This window comes from Oncorhynchus nerka, linkage group LG18 (genome assembly GCF_034236695.1).
Source record: "Oncorhynchus nerka isolate Pitt River linkage group LG18, Oner_Uvic_2.0, whole genome shotgun sequence".
Taxonomy (NCBI): domain Eukaryota; kingdom Metazoa; phylum Chordata; class Actinopteri; order Salmoniformes; family Salmonidae; genus Oncorhynchus; species Oncorhynchus nerka.
This window is the reverse complement of record NC_088413.1, coordinates 59,584,122-59,601,595: the sequence shown is the minus strand read 5'-3', so window position 1 is coordinate 59,601,595 and position 17,474 is coordinate 59,584,122.

Below are 17,474 nucleotides of genomic sequence, written 5' to 3'. Positions count from 1 at the left end.
GCACACGCTTGTCATTCTCTCAACTAGCTTCATGAGGAGGTCACCTGGAATGCATTTCAATTAACAGGTGTGCCTTGTTAGAAGTTCATTTGTGGAATGATTTCCTTCTCAATGCGATTGAGCCAATCAGTTGTCATCGACTACTAAAGACATCAATAATAAGAAGAGACTTGCTTGGTCCAAGAAACACGAGCAATGGACATTAGACCGGTGGAGTCCAAATGTGCGATTTTTGGTTACAACCGCCGTGTCTTTGTGAGATTCAGCATAGGTGAACTGATGCGGATCTCCGCATGTGTGGTTCCCACGGTGAAGCATGGAGGAAGAGGTGTGATGGTGTGGGGGTGCTTTGCTGAGGACACTGTCTGTGATTTATTTAGAATTCAAGGGACACTTAACCAGCATAGATACCACAGCATTCTGCAGCGATACACCATCCCATCTGATTTGGGCTTAATGGGACTATAATTTGTTTTCAACACGACGATGTGTAAGCGCTATTTGACCAAAAAGGAGAGCGATGGAGTGCTGCATCACATGACATGGCCTCCACAATCACCCGATGTCAACCCAATTGAGATGGTTTGGGATGAGTTGGACCACAGAGTGAAGGAAAAGCAGCCAACAAGGGCTCAGCATATGTGGGACTCCTTCAAAACTGTGTGGGACTCCTTCAAAAAAGCATTCCAGGTGAAGCTGGTTGAGAGAATGCCAAGATTGTGCAAAGCTGTCATCAAGGTAAAGGGTGGCTACTTTGAAGAATCTAAAATCTAAAATTGTTTTTAAAAATTGGTTACTACGTGATTCCATGTGTTATTTCATAGTTGTGATGTCTTTGCTATTCTACAATGTAGAAAATAGTTTTAGAAAATAGTAGGTGTGATAGTGTCCAAACTTTTGACTGGTACTGTATATTTTAATGTTTAAATTGTTGGACATAAAAGACACCAGGAAGATCATTACACAGGTGCACATTGTAATCGGGACAATTAAAGGTCACTTTAAAATGCGTAGTATTGTCACACAACACAATACCACAGATATTTAAGGTTTTGAGGGAGCATGCAATTGGTATGCTGACTGCAGGAATAATATCATGTTAATTTCTCTGGCATAAGTTGCCTCCAACGTCGTTTTAGAGAATTTGGCAGTACGTCCAATCAGGGGGGGGGATTTCTTTATATGAACTGTAACTCTGTAAATTCTTTGAAATTGTTGCATGTTGAGTTTATATTTGAGGTAGTGTTTCCATTTGGTCAGATGAAGCAGAAGAACTTCTTCCACCCGCCACTAGAGAAAGTCTGCACGATCCAAGAGATTGAGCTTCTTTGTTTCTGACAGGCCTTGTGTTTGATGGCAACAAAGATAGCAGAGTCAAATGCTTCTTTGAGGTTCTTCTGGGTCACTGTGGAAAACTCCACATAGTCGTAGGCTCTGATCTTCTCTGCCAGCCCCCTGGCCTGGGAGCTTACCACCGGCTTGTCCTTCAGCCGATCCAGATGGATAAGGATGTTAAAATCATGCCGGAGGTCCAACTGTGTCCCCACTAGAATTATGGGTGAAGCAGGATGGAAGGTGCAGATCTAGGGGATCCATTTTGAAGTGATATTCTGGAAAGACCGATCACAACTATCCTACCAACGGGAAATTAAAAACTGTAACATCTTATGTTTCACCGAGTCGCGGCTGAACGACGACATGGATAACATACAGCTGGCAGGGTTTTTGGTCCATCGGCAAGATAGAACAGCTGCCTCCGGTAATTCAAGGTGTGGCGTTCTGTGTCTATTTGTAAGTTACAGCTGGTGCATGAAATCTAGTATCAAGGAAGTCTCAAGTTTTTGCTCGCCTGAGGTAGAGTATCTCATGATAAGCTATAGACCACACTATTTACCAAGAGAGTTTTCATCTATATTTTTCGTAGCAATCAACGAGCTGTATAAGGCCATAAGCAAACAAAAAAGTGCTCATCCAGAGGCGGCGCTCTTAGTGGCCGAGGACTTTATTGCAGGAAAACCTAAATCCATTTGACTAATTTCCACAAGCATGTTAAATGTGCAACCAGAGGAAAAAAACCTCTAGATCACCTTTACTCCACACACAGAGACGTGTACAAAGCTCTCCCCCGCCCTCCATTTGGCAAATCTGACCATAACTCTATCCTCCTGATTCCTGCTTACAAGCAAAAACTAAAGCAGGAAGTAACAGTGACTCGCTCAATAAGGAAGTGGTCAGACGACGCAGATGCTAAGTTACAGGTCTGTTTTGCTAGCACAGACTGGAATATGTTCCGAGATTCTTCCGATGGAATTGAGGAGTACACCACATCAGTAACTAGCTTCATCAATAAGTGCATCGATGACGTCACCGCCACACTGACCGTACGTACATACCCCAACCAGAAGACTTGGATTACAGGCAACATCCGCATCAGCTAAAGGGTAGAGTTGCCGCTTTCAAGGAGCGGGACTCTAACCCGGACACTTCATATGCCCAGTCAAGTTACTGTCATGGTTCCACCACATTTCAGTCAGTGGAGGCTGGTGGGAGGAACTATAGGATGACGTGGTCATTGTAATGTCTGGAATGAAATAAATGGAACGGTATCAAACACAACAAACATATGTAAACAAGGTTTGACACCATTCCATTTAATCCTTTCCAGCCATTACAACGAGCCCATCCTCCTACAGCTCCTCCCACCAGCCTCCACTGATTTCAGTGCAAAGGGAAGGGCTACCTATCTACCACTCCAACCAAGATGCATGAATTGAGCAGCAAACTGAAGTGAAAAGGAAATGCAGCAACTCCTTGAGGATAATGGCTGTTGATAAGCGCCTCTATTGTTTTGGACCTTTATCAAGGTTTACAGAGCAAAAAATGTAGGTTTTTATTATATTTCAAAATGGTGTTCTATGGGTGGTGTTCTAATGTGTTCTTGTATTCCCATTGTGATTGGATCCCTGAACATGAAGGTGCATTTGAAGTACATAAAAGCCTCCTTTAAGTCTCTATAGTAAATTTAGCAGTAAGCTGAATCAAGATTTTGATCTGGTAATGATTGAAGAGAAGTGTGGAGAGGTCAGAGATAGCCAGACTTGTAAATTGGGCTAAGGAACAGAAGTTGGGTTTTGGAGAAACGCCATCAGTGCGTGCTCTTCAAGCAATACAGAGGAAGGCACGGCAAGTGTGTTGTGAATGGATAGACGTGGTTACGAGGAGACGAGCTGAGTGCAGTGGGAAAATGTGTGTTGAGGAAGAATGGTGCCAAGTACAAACCGCATTCTGCTATCTGAGAAGACATTGGCTGTCCTTTTAAGATTTGAAGCAGAGTCTTTACCTGATAAAGGCATGTTAGGATATCAGTTATCCAGTGAGAGCTTTTGTGCCAAACCCACTGAGGTGTTTCAGATGCTAAGCTTGGGTCATGTTGCAGCAGTGTGTAGGATTCTGAGATGTGAGAAGTGTGAAGGAGGGCATGGGACAAAGGACTGTGTAGTATCAGTGGAAAAACCTGGCAATTGTGGGGGTACCCATGTTGCTGGGGATCAGATGTGCACCGGTGCGAGAGAGACAGGTTGAGGTTGCCAGTGTCAGAGTAGAACAGAAGATGTTGTATGCTGAGGCAATGAAGATAGTCGATGATGATGGGTCAAGGGTGAGTAGTAAGCCTAGGCCGATACATAATGTTACAAATTTGTGCTTCAGTGAAGTTGTCTTCTTAGCAGTCATTGCCATGGTTATCATCTGTACCTATAAGGGCTCAGGGCCAGACCCAGATGCAGACACGGGAGGCAGATAATTTGAGTATTTGATATTTATTAATTCCAAAAGGGGTAGGCAATAGAATAGTCATGGACAGGCAAAAGGTCAAAACCAGATCAGAGTCCAGGAGGTACGGAGTGGCAGGCAGGCTCGAGGTAAGGGCAGGCAGACTGGTAGGCAGGTGGGTACGGAGTCCAGAAAACAGGCAAGGGTCAAAACCGGAAGGACTAGCAAAAGAGAATAGCAAAAGCAGGAGCACGGGAAAAACACGCTGTTTGACTTGAAAAAAGACAGGACAAACTGGCACAGAAAGACAGGAAACACAGGGATAAATACACTGGGGAAAATAAGTGACACCTGGAGGGGGTGGAGACAATCACAAGGACAGGTGAAACAGATCAGGGCGTCACAGTACTGTATAAATTAAACGTAAATCACAGAAAATACAGTGTCAAGAAAAAGTATGTGAACACTTTGGAATTACCTGGATTTCTGCATAAATTAGCCATGAAATGTGATATGATATTCTTCTAATAAACTTATAACACACAAATTATTGTATTTTTATTGTCAATATTGAATACATCATTTAAACATTCAAAGTGTAGGTTGGAAAAAGTATGACTTTTTTCAAAAGCTACAGGAGTCAGCTAACCTGGAGTCCAATTAATGAGACGAGATTGGTTAGAGCTGCCCTGCCCTGTAAAAAAACACTCACAAAATATGAGCTTGCTATTCACAAGAAGCAATGCCTGATGTGAACCATGCCTCGAACAAAAAAGATCTCAGAAGACCTAAGATTAAGAATTGTTGACTTGCATGAAGCTGGAAAGGGTTACAAAAGTATCTCTAAAAGCCTTGATGTTCATCAGTCCACGATAAGACAAATTGTCTATAAATGGAGAAAGTTCAGCACTGTTGCTACTCTCCTTAGAAGTGGCCGTCCTGCAAAGATGACTGCAAGATCACAGTGCAGAATGCTCAATGAGGTTAAGAAGAATCCTAGAGTGTCAGCTAAAGACTTACAGAAATCTCTGGAACATGCTAACATATCTATTGACGAGTCTACGATACATAAAACACTAAACAAGAATGGTGTTCATGGGAAGACACCACGGAAGAAGCCACCACTGTCCAAAAAAAACATTGCTGCACGTTTGAAGTTCACAAAAGAGCACCTGGATGTTCCACAGCGCTTCTGGCAAAATATTCTGTGGACAGATTAAACTAAAGTTGTGGTGTTTGGAAGGAACCCACAACAGTATGTGTGGAGAAAAAAAGACCCAGCACACCAACATCAAAACCTCATCCCAGCAGTAAAGTATGGTGGAGGGAGCTAATTGGTTTGGGGTTGCTTTGCTACCTCAGGGCCTGGACAGCTTGCTATCATCAACAGAAAAATGAATTCCCAAGACATTTTGCAGGCATTTTAAGGCTAGTTGAAGCTCAACAGAAGTTCAGTGATGAAACAGGACAGAGTCCCAAAACACAGAAGTAAATCAACAACACAATTGCTTCAACAGAAGAAAATACACCTTCAAGTGGCCCAGTCAGAGACCTGATCTCAAACCAATTGAGATGCTGTGGTATGACCTCGAGAGCGGTTCACACCAGACATCCTAAGAATATTGCTGAACTGAAACAGTTTTGGAAAGATGAATGGTCCAAAATTCCTCCTGACCGTTGTGCAGGTCTAATCCGCAACTACAGAAAACGTTTGGTTGAGTTTATTGCTGCCAAAGGAGGGTCAACCAGTTATTAAATCCAATGGTTCACATACTTTTCCCACCCTACACTGTGAATGTTTACACGGTGTGTTCAATAAAGACATGAAGACATATAATTGTTTGTGAGTTATTAGTTTAAGCAGATTGTGTTTGTCTATTGTTGTGACTTAGATGAAGATCAGATCACATTTTATGACCAATTTATACAGAAATCAAGGTAATTCCACAAAAATATTTATTTCACCTTTATTTAACCAGACAGGCCAGTTGAGAACTAGTTCTCATATTCAACTGCGACCTGGCCAAGATAAAGCAAAGCAGTGCGACAAAAACAACACAGTTACACATAAACAAACGTACAGTCAATAACACACTAGAAAAAAAATCTAGGTACAGTGTGTGCAAATGTAGAAGAGTAGGGAGGTAAGACAATAAATAGGCCATAGAAGCAAAATAATTACAATTTAGCATTAACACTGGAGTGATAGATGTGCAGATGATGATGTGCAAGTAGAGATACTGGGATGAAGAAGAACAAGAGGGTAAGTAATAATATGGGGATGAGGTAGTTGGGTGTACTATTTGGCTGTGTACAGGTACAGTGAATCGGTAAGCTGCTCTGACAGCTGATGCTTAAAGTTAGAGAGGGAGATATAAGACTCCACCCCAAAGGGTTCACATACTTTTTCTTGCCACTGTAGATGTGATGGCAGCTGCAGAGATGTACTTGCCTGTACAAGGTTTTACTGCAGAAGAGTTACAAGGTGTGTTGAATGACCGTCGGCCTGGAGTTACAAGGTGTGTTGAATGACCGTCGGCCTGGTGTAGGATCATTTAGGGTCAAAGTAGTGGAATGGGGTGGTGTTTTTTTAATAAACCAGTGGTATATAGGTGGATGGTAAGGGTTAGTTGAGGATGCAATTTTTTATTTTCCCACTTCTTTAAAAAAAATTCAAAGACAAAATGTAAGGTGATTGACCGCACAGTAGGTGGTGGAATGCACAAACAAAATGTGCGAATGCCATGATACCAAAGAAGTATATTACATTTAATACATTAAGGAATGCTAATAGTGTGTTGATTTTACTTTTAAGAATAAAGAGTTGCTGAATTCCCACTTCACTACAGTATGAAATTCCACAGAGGTAATGAAAAAACGATAAAAACAACAATATCCGATTCGCCACATAGGCCTACAGCTTTACTGCAACGCAAGCCTAAGCATATTCAACTTTTTAAGTGACCAGTAAATGCAATTTAAAAGTTTACTGGAAATGCGCTCACATCGCTCAACTGCATTCAAGATTGTGATCATTCAGGATACTTTTATCTTGGAAAGCAGAATATTATGCCTATAGGCCTATTGTAACAACACTGATGTCCATTGATACTGGGCATTATTTATGGATTACCTTATACATTGTAACAGTTTAAGTACAGATACTTATAGGCCTACCACAGTAATTGTACTCTAGCTGCTGCGTAATACCCCGTTACTAATAACTAATAAACAATACTATTTACTTCATGTAGGTCTATAATGTGAGACTGTCACCGCTCTCTATAGGAGGCAGTGTTGTTCCACTGTCAGCTACAATATCTGCCTCTCCAGCCCTGTGTGTGTGGCCAGCTCCCTCTGTGATTCCAGACCTGCTTGTGGCTTCCTCTCCTCTCCCAGATCTGATTGTCCTCTGAAATAGCTCAGTTGAGTGGGCATTGTGGCTCTGTCAACAGCTTGACAGTTGCTCTTTGGTCAGCTCAGCTGTCAGATGCAGGATCCTCTGCTACAGCAGCATGTCCCAAGTTCCATTTCAGTGGTGGGATTTTCTCTGGAGTGATTTCCCACTAGTCAGGAAGATACACAGAGGATCACCTGCGTTAGCCTCTACGAATCTGAGTGTGAAATGGACATGCCTCTACACTCGTCTCTAACATAGATTACATCATTCCGAACAGTCCCTTTACAAGTCAGAATTTTGAAAAAACTTAATTTTAATTTACTCTGCCGGTTGTCCACTGAGTTCATCCTTATGCCGGATATTTTTTTTGACCAAATATCAAATTCAAAACACAGATGTCTGTGTGTGGCTTTCATGGTTTGTCTGTTCATCACCTGAGAAATAAGCTTTTTGTGCATATGGACCATCTTTAATTTCAGCTCATGAAATGGGACCAGCACTTTACATGTTGCATTCATAGTCTACATGCAAAACGTGATGCATGCTTACTAACCAAGCTCTTGCGGGTGTTTACATGGTCTTGAACATGTGCAAGGTGATGGAAATCTCAGTACTTAGCATTTTAAAAAGTCGGTTTCATAAAACTTTCCGTTGGATATTTTGTCTCAAACTTCCAGCTGCATAAAGGACCAACCGCCCAGACAACCGGTTGTTCAAATGTCATTTTATTGAACATTCTGGCTTGCAGAGGTCGTGGGAGGAACATTTCCAAACAATTGTATTGCTTTGTTTCAGACTGTAATGCTTAGCTATCACTGTCTGATGTATTAGGTTACACCTATGTGTGCCCAGTGTTTTAGAGCCTTCAAGGTTGTGCATGCAATCATTCTCTCGATGAAAGACTACAATAGTATTTGGATTTACCTGATTCACAGAAATTCTATATGATATATTAATTAATAAGGAAGAGTTGGAATGTGCATTGTTCAAATTAATATTTTTATTTTATTTTATTTAACCTTTAATTAACTAGGCAAGTCAGTTAACAAATTCTTATTTACAATGACGGTCTACAAATTTATATGAAGATTTTTCAGTCTGAGGGACACAATTATGTATTTGTGAAGTTATTTCACCACAATGCCCTAGTATAGGCCTACTGCGCAGAAAACACAAGATGTGACTTGGTACAGTGGGAATATATTTCGGGGGAAAATATAAAATTAGATTGACTTCCTTATCTGTTGAAGCATGCAGGAAATTCTAGGAGCATTGTGTTGTAAATTCCCTACTTCCTGTTTGCCGTTGTTACTCTCTCTCTCATTCTCTCTCCCTCTCTTTCTCCCACCTGCAGTGTGAATGATAGGGAATGTATTCCCCCTCGGTAGAAGGGCAACATCTGGACCCTGTCTTCATGGTATCACCAGTCCCCATACTGCATTTTGGCACAGTGGTTCACAGGACTCATTCCCACATCCAAGGTAACACTGCCATACACAGGAAACAGACCGTTATAGTTGGATTTCCAATTTCCCTTTTCTTCAATAGCTGCTCTTAACATGTTTGACCCGGGCACAAGTTTGTGTGATTATATAACTTGCATGAAATTAGTGTGAAAGGACAGTTATTAAATTAATGGAGTCTCCCTATTTATTGCTATTTGCTGCATGTCCTGACCTGTGCTGTAGGTGTCAGCAGCACTCTGTTTTCAGGATCATCTGACTGTTAGGCTTCATTGAACTGCACAGCTACTTAGTTTACCTTGCCTATTCTTTATAGTTCTCACGCCTCAGTTACTGTAAACATGTTTTTGATACACTGTATTGACCTTTACTGTACTCCTCCTGCGTGGTTCATAAAAAGAGCAATCCATTCATATTCCACATCTCTGTATCAGCATCACCAGACATGAGAACTATATCCTGACACAGATTTGGAGGAGTAATCTGCTTAGTAATGGTCTCTGAATGGATATCTGCAGGTCACCACAACAGAGCCTACAATGCACTAGCGTACAGGGCTCCATTCACATGCTATCAAAACTGTGGCCTTTGGTCTGTGAAGCAGCTTTACAGAATATATAAAACAGTCCGTCAACCCAAATACATCTGAACCAGTTCTTTAAAATATGTTAAAGAGTAAACACAGTAACTGAAGTTCACGTCTTAAACCGAATTGGAGCACAACAGAAAATCTGTCAGAGAGGTGTTAAAGGATTATACATCGTAAACTGGAGATCAACGTGCCACTGGCATAGATAGGGTCAAATGGGGTAGAAAATAAGCTCTTTGCATATGTGGGGTATGTTTTCCTGAAAAATCTACCAGTGAAAGCAACAGCATCCTTCAAGCCTGCGCTATCAGTTGAGTATTTGCAGAGCACGCCTTCATCAAATGAGATAGGTTACAGATTTCTCTGGGACCCCGTGATGATGCTTTTACGGATCCTCTTTCCTCTTGGGTCCAGTGGCATCCGTCTTAAAGCTCAGACACACTGGTAGATTTGTCAAACGTTTGCCTGCCGACTGTACTTAGCACCTCTGAACAGTGTTGTTCACACAGCAAAGACCTTGGAAGTCATCAGCCTTGTTAAAATGCTCCAAACCAGGTGGCAGTGGCATTGTTTAGCAATGCATAACCGTGAGTATTGCTTAAGGTCTAGAATAGATTCCAAGCTATCTGCACTAATGTTGCTATTTTGTAGAAAGCCCTTATTTATACTAGCCAGATAACCACAGCTAGATAACTACCTAGCAAGATGACGAAGAAACAATTGAATTCCCACTCCATAATCCATACTGCCAGTGCCAGCACATAGCAAAATGTTTAGCTAGCTAGCAAACGTTAGCATATTCGCAAGCTAGCACAACATAGCTAGCTAGCTAAGGACACTGCACTAATTGGCAGCTAACACAGTCAGCTAATTAATGGAAACTAGCTAATTATAATGGCTACAATTGTTAGCTTGCTTGGAGGAGGTATTTAGTGTTGTGTGCATTGCGTCCTAGCTAGCTACATAGCCTACATTGCGTATGAAGTGTGACTGGCTCATCTGCGGATGTATGGAAAAAAATGAACATGTTTTTCTCCCCCCCACCCTTTTTTTTCTCTCCCACCCACCCTTTTTTTTCTCTCCCACAAGTTGTGCTCTCTGATTGGCTCAAAGTCATGTTGTTGTCCGCTGATGAGCATTGCAATTCTACAAGTACAATCGTTAGGTTCGTCACTATCCACTATCGGGCCAGCACTTGCTCTAGCAAGAGAAGGAATGACCTCCCACTGTGATAAGTACCTATCGACAGTCTATTGACAGTGAGATTCTCTGTGTGTTTTATGAGTGTCTCTCTAACAAAGGGGGTGAGCGGAGAGGTATTGTAGTCTATAGTGCTCCTCCAGGGGTGTTTGTTCCTGGCTGGACTTTTCATTCCCAAACCCAAGGTACAATTTAATAGTAAAATATTAGTTCTGAATATTTAGAGCCAGACTATATAAATAGTCAGTTAGGGTCTATATATGTAAGTTACTTAGGCCCATTACATGTATGGTTAGGCAGAGAGGAACCAGATGTTGACAGGGCCAGACTGGTTTAGTCTGTATTTCTGCACCTCCCCTGGAGACAGGATACAGCCCTTTCCCAGGTCACCTCCCTGGCCTATAGCTCCTTCATTAACAGGGTAGATTCATAGGAATTCAGAGCTCTGTGAATCTCCCCTGTTGCTCATATTTTTGACTTGTTGCCAGTTATGGCAGAGGTGGCAGAAACTACTCACAGTATATCCCACACACCAGAGTACAACTCCTATTCCTCCCTGCGCTTTGTCTGTAAGTAGAGCCCAAGTGCTGATTTGGGGGTCACCTGACCCTGCGTGTATCCTCAGATCATCCATTTACTTATCTACAGTATCTATCCATCCATCCTCCAATTCATTAAATCCTGCTCCATTAAGCCGTGGTAGTGGTCCAAGAGGAGGGGGAGCCCTAATCCCACTTTGTCCTCAAGAGAAAGCCACAGGAGGTCTGTCCCTGATGACAAGTACCACTGCTCCAAAACAAACGGTCAAAAACTGATAGTAAGGTTCATGTTCATCACTGCCTGTTGGATGGCAATAGAATATTTAGTCCAGGTCAGTGAATTAACTACTAATTTGCATACATGTTTGGTCCATGTCAAAGCTAGCCTCATCAGTAATAAATGAAGGTGGTGGAGTTAGGTTTCAAACGTTGTATCACTTGCTTAATATGCTTCCAGTGAGGGATCATGAAAAACGACTTATCGCCCTTCAGACATACTTTACTGTTATACAGCAGAAACTGTATCTGTACAAATAAAACAAAACCACATTAGGCATAGTATCTCTGGACCACAACATTGTCAGTCCTCTGTCAGCACATTGGCAGTGGGGAGCTATGAGTTTTTTGGGGGGCTGAGGGGGTGTAACTCTAGTCTTTTCTTCAGTGGGTCCTGGGGCTTGATCTCCCTTCTGTTGGTGCGTCTCCCAGCTCAAGCCTACCATGTCTTGGAACACAACACCTTCAAAGCGTCTCTCCAATCGGACCCTGGGTCCACGGGTCAGCTGGGTCAGCTGGAGCGCTACTTCAAGTTGAATCTCTTCCCTCTGTCTGTTAGCGCCTATCACAAGTCTAACTAGGATGGTGTGAGCTTTGTCTGCTGTGCTAGTCACATTAAAGGTTGTATTGTGCTACTCAGCTGAGCTTGGTAAAGCCCATTATGAAACACAGTTGAATTTCTTGGAACCACACTAAGTTTCACACATGAAAGCGCCTATAGTCCTTGCCTGTAACCACCACAGCATTTGTCCCCATAATGCATACCTGACCATGTAATTCCAGTTGACTTTTCCTATGATGGAAATACGGACTGTGTGGCTTTATCCCTGTCTCCTTGTGGGTCAGTCTGTTCAGCTCTTTTTGGGATCCCCCAGGAACCCCTATCCCACCCCTGTCTGTCTGCCTGTCAGCTCTGGAGAGGAGAGGGCCCCTGGTGCCGGAGGATTTTTTTCAGTCTTCCACTTCCCTTATGCAGTTAATATTTCCCTCCACCATACCCCATCATATCAGATTGACATTTTTATACAGTGCCTTGCGAAAGTATTCGGCCCCCTTGAACTTTGCAACCTTTTGCCACATTTCAGGCTTCAAACATAAAGATATAAAACTGTATATTTTTGTGAAGAATCAACAACAAGTGGGACACAATCATGAAGTGGAACGACATTTATTGGATATTTCAAACTTTTTTAACAAATCAAAAACTGAAAAATTGGCCGTGCAAAATTATTCAGCCCCTTTACTTTCAGTGCAGCAAACTCTCTCCAGAAGTTCAGTGAGGATCTCTGAATGATCCAATGTTGACCTAAATGACTAATGATGATAAATACAATCCACCTGTGTGTAATCAAGTCTCCGTATAAATGCACCTGCACTGTGATAGTCTCAGAGGTCCGTTAAAAGCGCAGAGAGCATCATGAAGAACAAGGAACACACCAGGCAGGTCCGAGATACTGTTGTGAAGAAGTTTAAAGCCGGATTTGGATACAAAAAATTTCCCAAGCTTTAAACATCCCAAGGAGCACTGTGCAAGCGATAATATTGAAATGGAAGGAGTATCAGACCACTGCAAATCTACCAAGACCTGGCCGTCCTTCTACACTTTCAGCTCATACAAGGAGAAGACTGATCAGAGATGCAGCCAAGAGGCCCATGATCACTCTGGATGAACTGCAGAGATCTACAGCTGAGGTGGGAGACTCTATCCATAGGACAACAATCAGTCGTATATTGCACAAATCTGGCCTTTATGGAAGAGTGGCAAGAAGAAAGCCATTTCTTAAAGATATCCATAAAAAGTGTTGTTTAAAGTTTGCCACATGCCACCTGGGAGACACACCAAACATGTGGAAGAAGGTGCTCTGGTCAGATGAAACCAAAATTGAACTTTTTGGCAACAATGCAAAATGTTATGTTTGGCGTAAAAGCAACACCCTGAACACACCATCCCCACTGTCAAACATGGTGGTGGCAGCATCATGGTTTGGGCCTGCTTTTCTTCAGCAGGGACAGGGAAGATGGTTAAAATTGATGGGAAGATGGATGGAGCCAAATACAGGACCATTCTGGAAGAAAACCTGATGGAGTCTGTAAAAGACCTGAGACTGGGACGGAGATTTGTCTTCCACCAAGACAATGATCCAAAACATAAAGCAAAATCTACAATGGTAATGGTTCAAAAATAAACATATCCAGGTGTTAGAATGGCCAAGTCAAAGTCCAGACCTGAATCCAATCGAGAATCTGTGGAAAGAACTGAAAACTGCTGTTCACAAATGCTCTCCATCCAACCTCACTGAGCTCGAGCTGTTTTGCAAGGAGAAATGGGAAACATTTTCAGTCTCTCGATGTGCAAAACTGATAGAGACATACCCCAAGCGACTTACAGCTGTAATCGCAGCAAAAGGTGGCGCTACAAAGTATTAACTTAAGGGGGCTGAATAATTTTGCACGCCCAATTTTTCCGTTTTTGATTTGTTAAAAAAGTTTGAAATATCCAATAAATGTCGTTCCACTTCATGATTGTGTCCCACTTGTTGTTGATTCTTCACAAAAAAATACAGTTTTATATCTTTATGTTTGAAGCCTGAAATGTGGCAAAAGGTCGCAAAGTTCAAGGGGGCCGAATACTTTCACAAGGCACTGTATATCAGCATTTGGAGGGAGAGTGACCTTGGTGTCAAAAAGGGGCGTGGTGTAAAGTACTTAAGTAAAAATACTTTGAAGTACTACTTAAGTAGTTTTTTGGGGTGTCTGTACTTTACTTTACTATTTATATTTTTGACAACTTTCACTTTTACTTCACTACATTCCTAAAGAAAACTTTTTACTTTTGCTCCATACATTTTACCTGACACCCAAAAGTACTCGTTACATGTTGACAGGAAATTGGTCCAATTCACACACTTATCAAGAGAACATCCCTGGTCATCCCTACAGCCTCTGATCTGGCGGACTCACTAAAAACAAATGCTTTGTGTTGAAGTATACCCCTGGCTATCTGTCAAAAAAACAAAAGAGGTGCCATCTGGTTTGCTTATATAAGGAATTTGAAATGGTTTATACTTTTACTATTACTTTTATATTACTATTACTATATTTAAAGCCAAATACTTTTAGACTTTTACTCAAGTAGTATTTTACTGGGTGACTTTCACTTTTACTTGACACATTTTCTATTACTTTTACTTAATTATGACAATTGAGTACTTTTTCCACCACTGAAAAGGGGTTTAATAAAGTAATGTGACATTAGCCTCAATATATTGACATATCCACATGGGACCATAGTCTTTCATGGAATTAGTGCCTCAACATCAGATGTTGAGGAACATTTTGGCCTTTGAAACATCTGTTTGTCCCTATCAGATCAGTCCAAGCTCCAACATCTGGTCTTTTGAAGCATGATAGGATCAATAAAAAAGCTGAAAAAATCTGGCAAGATTTGCTGATTACCTTTTAAACTGTAAAACATACCCTTTTCAAAGGAGTAAAGAACTCCGAACAAACACATAATATGGATAATGACGACTGATTTCCTTAATCACTTCAGGAAATAGCTCCCTATAATTTAACAAGTACAAGTCAGGAATATTTGTCTTGGCCTAGGCCCTAGAGAGAGAAATGATGGTGAGACCTTCGGCTCTGGGGTTGTGATGGTGATATATTATATACACTACATGAACAAAAATATGTGGACACCTGCTGGTCAAACATACAGTATAATTCCAAAATTATGGGTATTAATATGCTGATATAAAAGCCTCCACTCTTCTGGGATGTTGGAACATTGCCATGGGGATTTGCTTCCATTCAGCCAGTCAAGTTCTTCCACACCAATCTTGACAAAACCATTTCTGTATGGACCTCGCTTTGTGCATTGGGGCATTGTCATGCTGAAACAGGAAAGGGCCTTCCCCAAACTGTTGGCACAAATTTGGAAGCACAGAATAATCTAGAACGTCATTGTATGCTGTAGCGTTAAGATTTCCCTTCACTGGAACTAAGGGGCCTAGCTCGAACCATGAAAAACAGCCCCAGACCATTATTCCTCCTCCACCAAATGTTACTGTTGGCACTATGGATTCAGGCAGGTAGCGTTCTCCTGGCATCTGCCAAACCCAGATTCGTCCGTCGGACTGCCAGATGTTGAAGCGTGATTCATCACTCCAGAGAACGTGTTTCCACTGCTCTAGAGTCCAATGGCGGTGAGCTTTACACCACTCCAGCCGATGCTTGGCATTCCGCATGCTGATCTTAGGCTTGTGTGCGGCTGCCCAGCCATGGAAACCCATTTCATGAGCTCCCGACTAACAGTTATTGTGCTGACATTGCTTCCAGAGGCAGTTTGGAACGTGCTAGTGAGTGTTGCAACCGAGGACACACGATTTTTACCCGCTACGCGCTTCAGCACTCGCCAGTCCCATTCTTTGAGCTTGTGTGGCCTACCACTTCGCAGCGGAGCCTTTGTTGCTCCTAGGCGCTTACACTTCACAATAACAACACTTACAGTAGACCGGGACAGCTCTAGCAGGGCAGAAATTTGACAAACTGACCTATGACGGTGCCATGTTAAAAGTCACTGAGCTTTTCAATACGGGCCATTCTACTGCCAATGTTTGTCTATGGAGATTTCATGGCTGTGTGCTCGATTTTGTACACCTGTCAGCAATTGGTGAGGCTGAAATAGCCAAATATACTAATTAGAAGATGTGTCCACATACTTTTGTATATATAGTGTACTTTAGACCAGTCTTGTTCATCTGTAACAAGCACATTTTAGCTCACAGCACTGATAACATTGGACACAGACATGTCTCTCTGTTTTTTCAGATAAAATCAAATCATCAAATCAAATTTTATTTGTCACATACACATGGTTAGCAGATGTTAATGCGAGTGTAGCGAAATGCTTGTGCTTCTAGTTCCGACAATGCAGTGATAACCAACAAGTAATCTAACTAACAATTCTAAAACTACTGTCTTATACACAGTGTAAGGGGATAAATAATATGTACATAAGGATATATGAGTGAGTGATGGTACAGAGCAGCATACAGTAGATGGTATCGAGTACAGTATATACATATGAGATGAGTATGTAGACAAAGTAAACAAAGTGGCATAGTTAAAGTGGCTAGTGATACATGTATTACATAAGGATGCAGTCGATGATGTAGAGTACAGTATATACGTATGCATATGAGATGAATAATGTAGGGTAAGTAACATTATATAAGGTAGCATTGTTTAAAGTGGCTAGTGATATATTTACATCATTTCCCATCAATTCCCATTATTAAAGTGGCTGGAGTTGGGTCAGTGTCAATGACAGTGTGTTGGCAGCAGCCACTCAATGGTGGCTGTTTAACAGTCTGATAGCCTTGAGATAGAAGCTGTTTTTCAGTCTCTCAGTCCCAGCTTTGATGCACCTGTACTGACCTCGCCTTCTGGATGATAGCGGGGTGAACAGGCAGATAGGTAAAAGTGAAGAATGAAAGTCATGGCAATCATCAGGAACCTGAATCAGAAGGTTCCAGTGACTGAGAATGGGCAGTAGATTAAGGAACCCAAGCACAAATGCAGAACATCAAAGGGAAATCTATATAGAGAACCCGGATGATTTTAGCTAATACAAGATTGTATCAAGTTGTTCCAAAGGGAGCAGTTATTTCAAAGCGTAAGTCAAGTGAGGTTTCCTGAGTCCACATAGCCCCCTTTGGGATGTTTCCAAGCTGGATTTGTCCTCATAGCATTATCTAGGATCACTGTTTGACCTGTGATGAAAAGATGGTGTTGGACCAAAACAGTCCTGACAAATATTGACAAATGATGCTTCACTCATGGCTCACCACACAACCCATGGTGTTAAGCCAAACCATTACCCTCAAAGTGAAAGCCACATTTGACTTTTTTTTATACATGTTTCAACAAGCTGTAGTTGTCAGGTTGGCTGAAATATTATTTGAAAAACACACCAGGACTGGCCTGGTTCCTATAACTGTTGGGTCAAAAGGGAACCCCATTATCTTTGAAAACAGCATGATGGATCACTAGTCAATGACACCTGACTGATGACCCAGAACAATGCCCCTGGCAGGCAGCAGATACTTCCCACCTCAGGTAAATTACCTATGGAAAGACTGCCAACTATGGAGGAACAAACTGTCAGAAATGTGAAGCTGACAATAAGCTAGTTAGGGAGCCCCCTAACTCCCAAGCATTTCCTTTTTTAC